At 37.7% G+C, this 12298-nt stretch overlaps 1 protein-coding gene across 9 annotated transcripts in view; it reads left to right on the top strand.

The window, feature by feature from the left end:
- Positions 1-1967: 1967 nt before the first annotated feature.
- LOC132281056 (GDP-mannose transporter GONST1-like) overlaps positions 1968-12298 on the top strand; it is a 46832-nt gene continuing 36501 nt past the window's right edge. The window contains exons 1-4 of one of the 9 annotated variants that reach the window (XM_059783255.1): positions 2254-2540; positions 2735-2875; positions 3061-3169; positions 3258-3326. The gene's annotated coding sequence lies outside the window, so the exon portion shown is untranslated. Of the gene's footprint in view, positions 2545-2734; positions 2876-3060; positions 3170-3257; positions 3327-12298 lie in introns of all 9 variants that reach the window. The other 8 variants (XM_059783047.1, XM_059782998.1, XM_059782860.1 and 5 more) reach the window with 8 other exon arrangements.

Below are 12298 nucleotides of genomic sequence, written 5' to 3'. Positions count from 1 at the left end.
CCTTTAAATAGGTTGTATATTACCGATTAGCTTATTTATATTAGGGATTGATATATTTTGAAAAGAAAATTAAAAATAGACACTGCTAATGAAAAATTTGCATGTTGTGAGTTCATTTTTCTTAGACTGTTCTCAAAATGTTTTGAAATTTTTACTGCAAGTAGCCAACAAAATTTGGTCTTTTAAAAAATTTAGAGTAAAGACAAAATTACAAGACTTCGGGTTTTAGAAAGAAGACACAGAGAGCTGCAAAACAGATTTTAATATGAATTTCTGAATAAATTTGTTTGTTTTAGAAAACTGCTATCCCAAATTTTCTAATGCTGCTATTCTTTTCCTTTAAACCTCATCAATCAATTCATTAATGTGTGTGGCGGTGGTGGGAGTATCTCAGTGAACACCTTTTTGAAATGCCTTGGAGGCTTGGATAGTTGCAGTTCTAAGGGTAAACTAAAATGGATTTGGTATATATTTCTAGCAGATTCCCACCATACGCACTACAGTAGTGGGCTATATATATATAAAATTATATATCAAACTACAACCATTTTCGACTTAGATAGTTGTTCAAAAAAGGTAATCAAAAATGGGTTTGGATATATATATATATATCTAGCAGATTCCCACCGTACGCACTACAGTAGTGGGCTATATATATATATATATATAATTATATATCAAACTACAACCATTTACGACTTAGATAGTTGTAGTTCAAAAAAGGTAAGCTAAAATGGGTTTGGTATATATATCTAGCAGATTCCCACTATACGCACTACAGTAGTGGGCTATATATATATATATATATCAAACTACAGCCATTTTGGACTTGGTTGTAGTTCAAAAGGTAAGCTAAAATGGGTTTGGTGAGCCTCCACAATTAGTATATGGAACTTGGTCTGCTATTTTTGTTGGCATTTTCACCTCCGAATGGAAATTGGCCAAACTTACATGTGTGTGTGAACAAAATCTGACTCTGACCAAAAAAATTCTAAAAATCTAGGCTAATGATAATTTCTGCTATACAAAAATAAAAAAATTTAGGCTAATGATAGTTTCCAAGAGGTACAGATAACGTGAGAGAAGGAATTTTAAATGGACAGTTGGGCCAGCGTTTTTGGAATGAATTACGCTGAAAAAAGAAGTTCGTTTTTTTTTTTAAGGATTTTCTGTTACTAGAGAATTGAAAAAAAAAAAAAACACACACACACACACAATTTGAGAATTTGTGCAAGTTTTCTATAAAATTAGTTAAAGATCTTCTGAGAACACCTTTTTTTTTTTAAAAGAAAAAATCATGCTGAATCAAAAAATTTAATAAAACAAATTGCATAATTTTGTAAAAAAATAAAAATAAGGACCGAATTATGAAGGAACAGTGATACTCACACCGAGTAGTGAATTACTGCCTAATAGAATAATTTTTAATTAAGGGAGTAGTTATACTCATACCAAATACTTGTAATAAATTATCTAACCAAATAATTTTTAATTAGCTATTTATACCTAATACAACTAAGTAAAGGGCTTTACTTCCTTATTTATTAAATAATTGACCAATTAAAAAAAGTACGTCTAGCAATTCATTGCAACTATTTGGTACAAGAATCATTAAGTTCCCACAAATTATTTGATCAAATAAATAGTAAATTATGATTTTGTATACCGAATTAAGGAGGTGTTTGATAATATTGAACATTAAATGCGGAATATTTAAGTGGTAATTAAAAAATAAATTTTTTAAATTCTAATTGTTTAACATTGATTGATAAGAGATATTTGTGCCATTTAAAATTTTATTTTAACATTTTTAATAATATTCAAATAGCATTATCAAACCTACTTAACAAGGGTGCGGGATTGGGGAGGCTGAGAGTGGTGGTAAAATTTTTTGATCCGCTATGACATAGGGCATAGAAAGTAGTCTGGAGAGAGAAAGTGGTGATAAAGAGAGATTAGAGAAGAGTAAAAAGGACATTATATTTACCGTATTAGTAATTAGTTTTGTTTATTAACTATTTCACTTACATACTATTTGAATACAATCATATTTGTAATCCAGTAAAAAAACTTGTCCTTTATTAAATTATTCCTTTTTTATTTTGATTTTTATATAACAATAAAATAGTTTATTGCTAATTCTTCTTCACCTTTCAAATTGGTTGAGCGTTCAAATAGCGTGAGTTCCTTGTTAAGAAAAGAAAAAAAGCAAAAAAAAAAAAAAATGATTTATATATCGTTGTCTCACACAATAAAGCGTGGACTAGGGAGAAGACTATTCTTTTCAAATCTTTATTACTCTATTCTCGTTCTCAACTCTCTCTCTGTCTGCAGCTGTAAACTACAAAATCTTCAAGAATCAGAAGTCAAAACCCATATATTTCAGATTATCTATCGGCATATCATTTCAGATTCTTCAAAAAATCAAAACCAATATCTTTCAGTTTCCATCGCCCGCTGTTCCAGTTCGGGTTCGCCGATCGCAAGCTTCAGCCGCTGTCTCTCAACTCCCAAGCTTCTCTCTCTGCAACTGCTAACTTGTATGTATGTGTTTTGTTTTAAATTTTTTTTTTTTTCTAAATCAATTAATCAAGGTCTGTAATTCTTGTTTTGCAAACTAAATCTTATTTGGTGAAATTTTTTATGATCTTTTTTATATAATATATATATTTTTATTGTATGAATTTTAGTTATAAATATTAGATAATGACTGAAACAGGGTATCCCTTTGCAGGATTTGAAAGACTAATTGGTCAATTTGGGTTGAACTTGAGTCTTGAACAAGCTGAAGGCCCTTATCGTGCATTATAATTTTTACAATTACAGCATCCTACGGCCCTACCATCTTTTAGAGTGCTTTCATCACTTCAGACTGGTAAGTCATTTCTTCAATTATTCTATATATATATATATATTTGTTCCAGTTTTTTTCATGCTAATAACCGCATAAAGCATAAATTTGTCAATTAATACGGGCACCCAATTGTATATGAAACAAAGTACAATATAAAGTAACAAAATTTATTAACATATAAACAACAAAATTTTCATTTTTTGTAGACTTTTGTGCTTTGAGCAACTTGGAGGAGCTTAATTTGACTGTTAGTGTGAAGGGGCTGATTACTGTAAAAGGTATTATAGTGTCATATTCATTGGATTGCATTTTGAGGTAATCTACATTTTATTTCAGCAAAACAAATAATTTTTATTTTTAATTCTATAACCTTATTTATTTATTTTTTTTGTCATTTATGTAGGTAATGAATGGCATACATTATTGATTTATCTAAATGGTGATTCTGACAAATTGCATGACCGTTTCATGGGTGGGTTTGTACAGTTTTCTACTTACCTAGGATATCCTTTATCATTGCTTGTATTTAGGTTATGCAGCTGATTGATTTTAATTGACAAGTTTTGGGAATGTCATTGCATAGTGTGGTCCAAGTTCAATCAGAGAGTTTTGGGGAACAGATTGGTAATGGTCTAGAATTTGGCACTACTCTCAGGAAGTGGCTACGCAGATTCAATCCTGTGTCCTCATGACTTTAGCACTAAATCAAAGAATGTCCGCTGAAAAATTTCCAGGATGACCTACGGTTCTGTTTTCAAAATTTGTGTTATTTCTCATTAAATAAAAATTTGATTGGGTTTACCTCTTTCTAATAGAAGAAATACAATATAGAAGAAAGAGAAGAGAAATGTGTAAAAGCTTGTGTTACGACAAACGCAACGAACTAAGCAACAATTATGAAACACGATAGAAAAATAAACACACCATACAAAGATTTACACGTGGTTTGGCAAAACCTATATCTACGGTGGAGATCCGGCAAATGTCTTCAGCCTGTCACTCTTAATTATGTATGAATTTTAGTGTCTCTCTCACACCCCACTCCAAACCCTAAACACCCTTATGTATCGGGCTACAAGAGAGTACTAATTAGGGTCCGTGACCCATGAGTAGAAACGGGTCAAAAATATCGAAAATTTACTGGAGGAACCAGTGGAGGAAAATCCTCCAGTATTGATATTCTTTCCTATTATTGAAGATTTACCGTTACTAGAGAAATCAATGGAGAAAAATCATCTAGTATTGCTGGTGTTTCCTATTTTCTAACTCTTTTCATTCTCATCATTTGTTCTCCAACATAGATGAGCCTCCACAATTGTATTGTGAATAAAAAACAGAGAATATAATAAAAGTGATGTAGCCCTTTAGATTTTGTGCGCCGTGGATGTAGGTCCTAGTGGCTGAACCGCGTAATATCTCTGTGTTCTACTTGTTTTATTTATCTCCTCGCTTTCGTTTTATGTTTTGCAACATGGTATCAGAGCAGACAAGGTCCTGTGTTCATTTCTCTCTTTTCATTTAAGCCATTTTTGGTTCTCGTCTTGGATCTCCGGATCCATTTTTATTGAGGTCGACTTCTTACACCTCTTCATTAATTGAGGTGAATTGTAGCTACTCTTCTCAGATATCTGGATCTAATTTTATTGAGGTTGCCTTCTTACACCTCTTCATCAATTAAGGCTGCTGTTCTCATCTTAGATCTCTGAATCTATTTTTATTGAGGTCATCTTGTTACACCTCTTTATCATACACCTCTTCATCATTTGCACTTGCTGCTACTTGTCATCTAAATGGTAAGTTGAGCATTCATGCTCCAACTTGAGGGGGAGTGTCGAAAATTTACTGGAGGAACAAGTGGAGGAGAATCCTCTAGTATTGATATTCTTTCCTATTATTGAAGATTTACTGTTGCTAGAGAAATCAGAGGAGAAAAATCATCTAGTATTGATGGTGTTTCCTATTTTCTAACTCTTTTCATTCTCATCATTTGTTCTCCGACATAGATGAGCCTCCAGAATTGTATTGTGAATAAAAAGAGAGAATATAATAAAAGTGATGTAGCCCTATAAATTTTGTGTGTCGTTGATGTAAGCCTTGGTGGCTGAACCATGTATATCCCTACCTTTGTGTTTTCCATACTTTGTCTCTTTATTCAATTTTAACACCCCCGGACCCCCACAGCTTTGGTGGCCTTGGGCCCACACAAAGCTTAACAAACGGGTTGTCGGGTCATAAGCGGGTCGTAACGCGACTTCGCGCCAAATTCGGGCCACAACATCATAAATCTCCACCTTGGCTCGAATTACGCCAAGCTCCACAATCTCCAGCTACTCCTTTTGCCTCCTCCACATGCCCCTAAGGGCCTAGCAATTGCAAGTACCAATTAAGTCCAAACAGTGTCTAAACTTGAGTGTAGGAATGACCATAGTCATCATACCTACCGGATTCTCTGCTCTCCCAATCTTCCTTACTGCAATAACATCCTGTGCAATATCTCTGATGAAGTGAAACCTGACATCAATGCGCTTGGTTCTCTTATGGAACATCTGATTTTTAATTAGATGTATGGCACTTTGGTTGTCGCAAAACACTGTCAAATCATCGTGCTGCAAGCCCAAATCACCAACCAAGCCTCTCAACCGTATAACTTCCTTCACTGCCTGTGTAGCTGCCATGTACTTAGCTTCAGTAGTAGTCAATGCAACTACGGGCTGCAAAGTTGCCTTCCAACTGTCCACACTCCCACAAAGAGTGAAGACATACCCTGTCAAGAATCTCCTTCTATCAAGATCTCTAGCATAATCTGAATCAACATATCGAGCAACACTACCACATGTGTTACTGCCTCTTTTGTAGACTAAGTTAACATCTGCAGTGCCTTGCAAGTACCGTAATATCCACTTCATAGCCTGCTAATGGACCTTTCCAGGTCTATCCATGTATTTGCTTACTCCACTAATTGTATATGAAATGTTTGGCCTAGTGCACACCATAGCATAGATGAGGTTACCAACTGCACTAGCATAAGGAACACGAGATATGTGCTCCACCTTCTATTTGGCCTATGGTGACAATCGTGCTGAAAGTCTAAAGTAGGTAGCCAATGAAGTACTCATAGGTTTTGACGCTTGCATACCGAAGTGTTCCAGCACCTTCTCAATGTATTTCCTGTGTGACAAATATAAATTGTCTGCTCCTCTATCCCTGTGAATTTCCATACTAAATATCCTCTTTGCAACACCAAGATCTTTCATCTCAAATTCACCACTAAGTTGAGCCTTCAACAAGTTGATTTTAAACATGTTCTTGCAAGCTATCAACATGTCATCAACATACAACAAGAAGTACAAATACAAACCATCTAAGAGCCTCCTATGATACACACTGTTGTAAATAATGAAATATAAGTGAATAGTAGATAAATGAAACTAGTAGAACACACAGATATTACGTGATTCAGCCATTAGGGCCCACATCACGGCACAAAGAGCCAAAGGGCTACGGCTACATCACTTTTATAATACTCTCTCAATACATACACAATACAATGGTGGAGGTTCCTTTATATAGTAGAATAAATTATGAGAATGGAAAGAATTAGAAAATAGGCAACAAGGAGGATTTTTCTCCACTGATTCCTCTAGTAACACCGAATCTTCAATAATAGGAAACAATATCAATTACTGAAAGATTTTCCTCCACTGATTCCTTCGTTAAATCTTCAGTACTCCCCCTCAAGTTGGAGTATGAATGCCCAACTTGCCATTGAGATGATGAGTAACAACAAGTGTAAATGATGAAGAGAGAAGTGAGAAGACGAAGAGCAATGCTACCGAACACACTGGAAGCCAAACAAGTTGATAAAATCTGCCGGAGACACGGCAAAGACAAAGATAATGCTACCGAACACACTGGCAACCCAAACAAGTCAATAAAAACTGCCGGAGACCCGGCATAGGTGAAGAACATTACTGCTGAACAAATTAGCAGCCTAAACAAGTCACAAATAGCATTGAGAAACCCTTAGCAACATTTCAGATGCTAAGGGAATACCCCAACATAGGGGTCTGAACGTAGGAAGAGAAATTAGGCTCTGATACCATGTTGCAAATAATGAAATAGAAGTGAAGAGAGAAATGAAACAAGCAAAAAATACAGATATTACGTGGTTCAGCCACTAGGGCTACATCACTCTTTTCTTTTCTTTTTTTTCTTTTTTTTTTTTTTTTTTTTTTTCATAGTTGGTACACACACATGCCTCCACTGTCTAGGGGGCTGCTTCAGCCCATAGAAGGACTTCTTCAGCAGGCAAACACGATTTTCCTTTCCTAGAATCTCTAACCCCTCAGGCTGATGCATATAAATCTGCTCTTCCAACTCGCCATGTAAGAAAGCAGTCTTGACATCAAGCTGCTCAAGCTCCAAGTCATACAAAGCAACCATAGCAAGTAACACCCGGATTGAACTATGTTTCACCACAGGAGAAAACACTTCATTGAAGTCTACCCCTTCCCTTTGTGTACAGCCATCAAGCGTGTCTTGTACCTCACATCTTCCACCTCTGGAGGTCCTTCCATCTTCTTGAAGACCCATTAACAACCAACAATCTAAAGTCCCTAAGGCTTCTTAACTAGCTCCTAATTCTCTTTTTTATGAAGAGACTCAATCTCCTCACTCATTGCAATAGACCACTGTGCTGACTCTCCACCTATGATGGCATCATGATAAGTACTTGGTACCTGCTCATCGATATCCTCTGCCACACTAAGTGTATAAGCAACCGAATCAGCATGTAAAAACCCATACTTCTCAGGTGGCCTAATATCCCTCCTAGGCCTGTCTCTAGCTACATTATACTGCTGCAACTGTGCATCTCCCTCAACCTGAAACTTCAACTGCTTATTAGTCGACCGATCATGACTATCCTCTAATTGAACCTCTACATGCTCCACCTACCCACTGACACCTTGAGCTCTTCCTGAATCAACTACTTCCTTCTGCGGAGTAAGCATCACAGACTCGTGAACGGTCACATCCCTGCTAACAAGTATCTTCTTTCCTGAAGCCCTTGGGCACCATAATCTGTATCCCTTGACCCCGGGCTGATAACCAAGAAATATGCATTTCTTAGCCCTCGGTTCAAGCTTTCCCTGATTCACATGAGCATACGTTGGACACCAAAATATTACCAGATTACTATAACTAGTAGGAGAACTAGGCCATACCTCCTCCGGAGTCTTACCGTCGATAGCAGTCGATGGAGACCGGTCCACCAAGTAACTAGCTGTAGAAACAGCTTCAACCCAGAACCCTTTGTCTAACCTTGCATTGGATAGTATACACCGTGCCCTCTTCAATAGCATTTTGTTGAAGCTCCATTCTGTTGTGGAGTCTTCCTCACTGTGTGGTGCCTCACAATCTGGTGAGTCTTGTAGAACTTATTAAATTTTCCATCACAAAATTCTAAGCCATTGTCTGTCCTCAAGCGCTTTACCTGTTTTCCAGTCTGTTTCTCAATCAAAGTTTTCCACTGCTTGAATGTAACAAAAGCCTCATTCTCGTGCTTTAGACTGTAAATACAAACTTTTCGAGAAAAGTCATCATTCAACGCCATCATATATCTACCACCACTATGTGAAGTAACCTGAGAGGGACCCTAAAGATCAGAATGAATATAATCCACCATACCCTTGGTCCTGTGAATTCCTATACTGAACTTCACTTTGCATTGCTTTCCGAAGACACAATGCTCACAGAAATCCAGCTTCCCAGTTTTCTGACCACCAAGCAAACCCCGCTTGCAAAGAACATCCATCCCCCTTTCACTTATGTGCCCAAGCCACATATGCCACAATCTTGTAGTTTCTGAATCTGGATCTGAGGACGATACATCAACTAAACCCGTGACTGTGCTACCCTGCATAGCATATAAACCATGTTTCTTCAGTCCCTTCATCACCACAAGGGCACTATTTGAAACTCGAATGACTCCACCTCTAGCCTTATAAGTACACCCGATGGAATTCAGCGTACCCAGGGAAATCAAATTCTTTCTCAGTTCTGGTACATACATGACATCAGTCAATGTCCTCACAATCTCATCATGCATCTTGATTCGAATTGTACCGATACCTACAATCTTGCATGCCGCATCATTCCCCATCAGAACTTCCCCTCCATCAATAGATCGATAAGAGGGAAAGCAGTCCCTATTTGGACAAGCATGAAACGAGCAACCCAAATCAAGAATCACTCATCGCATGAGTTGCGGACTGAAAACGTGAGAACGTTACCACCATCTGAATCATTACCTTTTGTAACAGCCAAACTATCAACTTCAGAGGATTTTTCCTTATCCTTCTTACGCTGCGGATAGTCTTTCCTGAAGTGCCCTTCCTTGGCATCTCAACACCTTCGTTTTGTTCTTAGACTTAAAATGATTTTTGCTGCCAAACCCTTCCTTTTGATTCGTTCTCACCCTAACAACCAGCCCTTCTGCCAAACTTTCTGTATTGCCTCAAATGCCCTTTTCTGCAATTCTTTTGATTTCAGAACTGCCTTCACGTCTTCCATGAACAAAGCAGTTCTACCATACATTATCGTATTGACAAAGTTCTCATACGAGGGTGGTAGAGGACACAACAAAATAATAGCCTGATCTTCATCCTCTATCTTGATATTAATATTATTCAAGTCCATGATGATACTATTTACCTTGTCGAGATGTTCTTTCAAAGACGAACCTTCATGCATCTGAAGAGTGAACAACCGCTTCTTTAGATACAAGCGGTTTGCAAGAGATTTCGTTATATTCTAGGACTCCAACTTATTCCACAGCCCATCCGCTGTAGTCTCTACAGTAAATTTTTTTTTTTAATAAGTAATAATGAAATAAAAGGGCGTTCAAAAGGGGAACGCGTCTCTTAAACAATAGTGGAACTGGGGGCTAAGCCCCAAAGAATCCAAAAAAGTAATTAAATCATTAGAAGAGCAGCAAAAACTCCTCTTCACATAATTGAAGAGAGAACGAATAATAAAAAGTTTCAGCGTTGCCGTAGACGACTCCTTCCCTTCGAACATTCTACTATTTATCTCCTTCCATATGCACCACCAAACGCAATGTGGGACAATTCTCCAGTAATCGCATACACCCCTACTCACACGACATCTTCTCTAAGCATGGGTCAAATCCTTAGAAGAACGTGGCGTTACCCAACGCATGCCAAACAACCCAAGAATAATATTCCAACAGTCGTGCGCCACGGGGCAATGCATTAAGGGATGATCAATTGACTCCCCATCTTGCTTACATAGGCAACATCAATTAACAAAACAATTTTCCCTCTTCCTCAAATTATCAATAGTCAGTATCTTACCCTAAACAACAGTCCATACAAAGAATGCCACCCTAGCTGGAGTCATAGAACGCCAAATGGTCTTCCACTGAAAGTCAAGGCTATCAAAATTAGACAGACATAAGAACATAGATCTTACTTCGAAATGACCGTGAGAAGAGGGAATCCATGTCAAATTGTCATAACCCCTGCCAACTCCCTCCTGCCAAAACAATTGATAAAAAAAAAACACTTACCTCGTCTAACACCCAATCCTGAAATGAACGCTGAAAATGCACGTCCCACGTAATCCCACTACTATCAAGCCGATAACAGTCAGCTACATAGGCATCTTTATCAATTGCAATACTGTATAATCTCGGAAATGTACGAGATAATGGCTGATCACCACACCAAAGATCTTCCCAAAAATGAACGCATCTGCCATCACGAACTTTGAATCTGATATGAGAGGAAAAGGCATCCTATCCCTTCCGAATGGATTTCCATAGAACCTCGTTACTCATGCACAACAAAATTGTACTGTGTGCTTTCTTCATAACCTTATCTTTGTCCTTAATCTTTTTTGGCAGTGCATCCTTCCCCTTCAGCGCCTTGAATAACCCTTGTTGAACCAACATAGCCAATATCCTAACCTGCCACATGTTGAAATTATTTTGCCGTTAAACTTCTCGTTTTCCATAAACTTGGACGCCATCCCTGCTTCGAACCGAAAGCTCTGATACTAGTTTGTTATGACAAACGTAGTGAACCAAGCAACAATTACGGAACACGACAAAAAAATAAACACATCACACAAAGAACACAAAGATTTATACGTGGTTCGGCAAAGCCTACGTCTACGGTGGAGATCCGGCGAAAGTCTTCACTATGTGTAAAAATGGAGATTACATGTTTCAGCCCCTCACTCTCAATTCTGTACGAATTTTAGTCTCTCTCACACCCCACTCCAAACCCTAAATGCCCTTATATATTGGGCTACAAGAGAGTACTAATTAAGGTCCACGACCCATGAATAGAAAGGGGTAAAAAGTTTTCCTCGAGGCAAGCCCCCAAACCCCTAAAGCTTTGGTGGGCTTGGGTCCATATAAAGCTTAACAAACGGGTCATAAATGGTTACAACGTGAGCCAGCACCAAATTCAGGCTATAACGTCACAGCTTGAATGAGATTATTCACTCATTCACAACCCTAGTATTTATAGATAAAAAGAGTACACGCTCATATTACAAGAAATCAAATCTAAATCAAATCTAAATCAAATCACAACATATTCTATAGCTATATGCGTAAATAAAGTCAAAACTCCTTGATTCATGGCTATCAAATCTCTGCTAATATGGTAAGTCATTCCATAAATTATAGCTATTATATCAGCTAACATATCTATGCTAACATGGTAACATATCTCTGCTAACAGTCCCCCTCAAGTTGGTATGTGGATATTTGAGATGCCCAACTTGGTTGGACAATGCATTCTCAAACACAATTTTGTTGACGCCCTTGGTAAGAATGCCTGCAAGCTGCTGAGAGCTAGTGACAAAAGGAGTGCAAATTTGACCAGAGATGATCTTCTCTCAAATGAAGTGACGGTCCACCTCTATATACTTAGTCATGTCATGCTAAACGGGTGGGATTTGTTGCAACAATGGCAGACTTGTTGTCACAGTAAAGTGAGAATGGAAGTGATACTGGAAGGCACAAATTTGTCATCAAGGTGTTCGGCCATAGCAACTCAAATAACCCAAGAGCCATAGCCCTATTCTCTGCCTCTGCACTAGATCGAGAGACAACATGCTGCTTCTTACTATGTTAAGTAACCAAGTTGCCACCAATAGTGGTATAGTAGCCCGAAGATGACCTTCTATTTGAAATTGATCCTGAATAGTTAGCATATGTCCAACCCTCAACACGTATGTGACTATGATTGGCAAACAAAATACCATGTACAAACTAAACTGGAGCATGGTAGTGACAGAGCGATTAGACCAAGCTCGAGGAGACTGCTTGAGGCCATACAGGGACCGACGAAGACGACAAACCATACCGGAATGAGCAGGAGAATGAAAGCTCGAAGGAAGAACCATATA

Source organism: Cornus florida, unplaced genomic scaffold, assembly GCF_030987335.1.
Source record: "Cornus florida cultivar Cherokee Brave unplaced genomic scaffold, ASM3098733v1 CherokeeBrave_3.0.0_Hap2_Chr01, whole genome shotgun sequence".
Classification (NCBI taxonomy): Eukaryota; Viridiplantae; Streptophyta; class Magnoliopsida; order Cornales; family Cornaceae; genus Cornus; species Cornus florida.
This window is presented reverse-complemented; position numbering and strand designations above follow the sequence as displayed.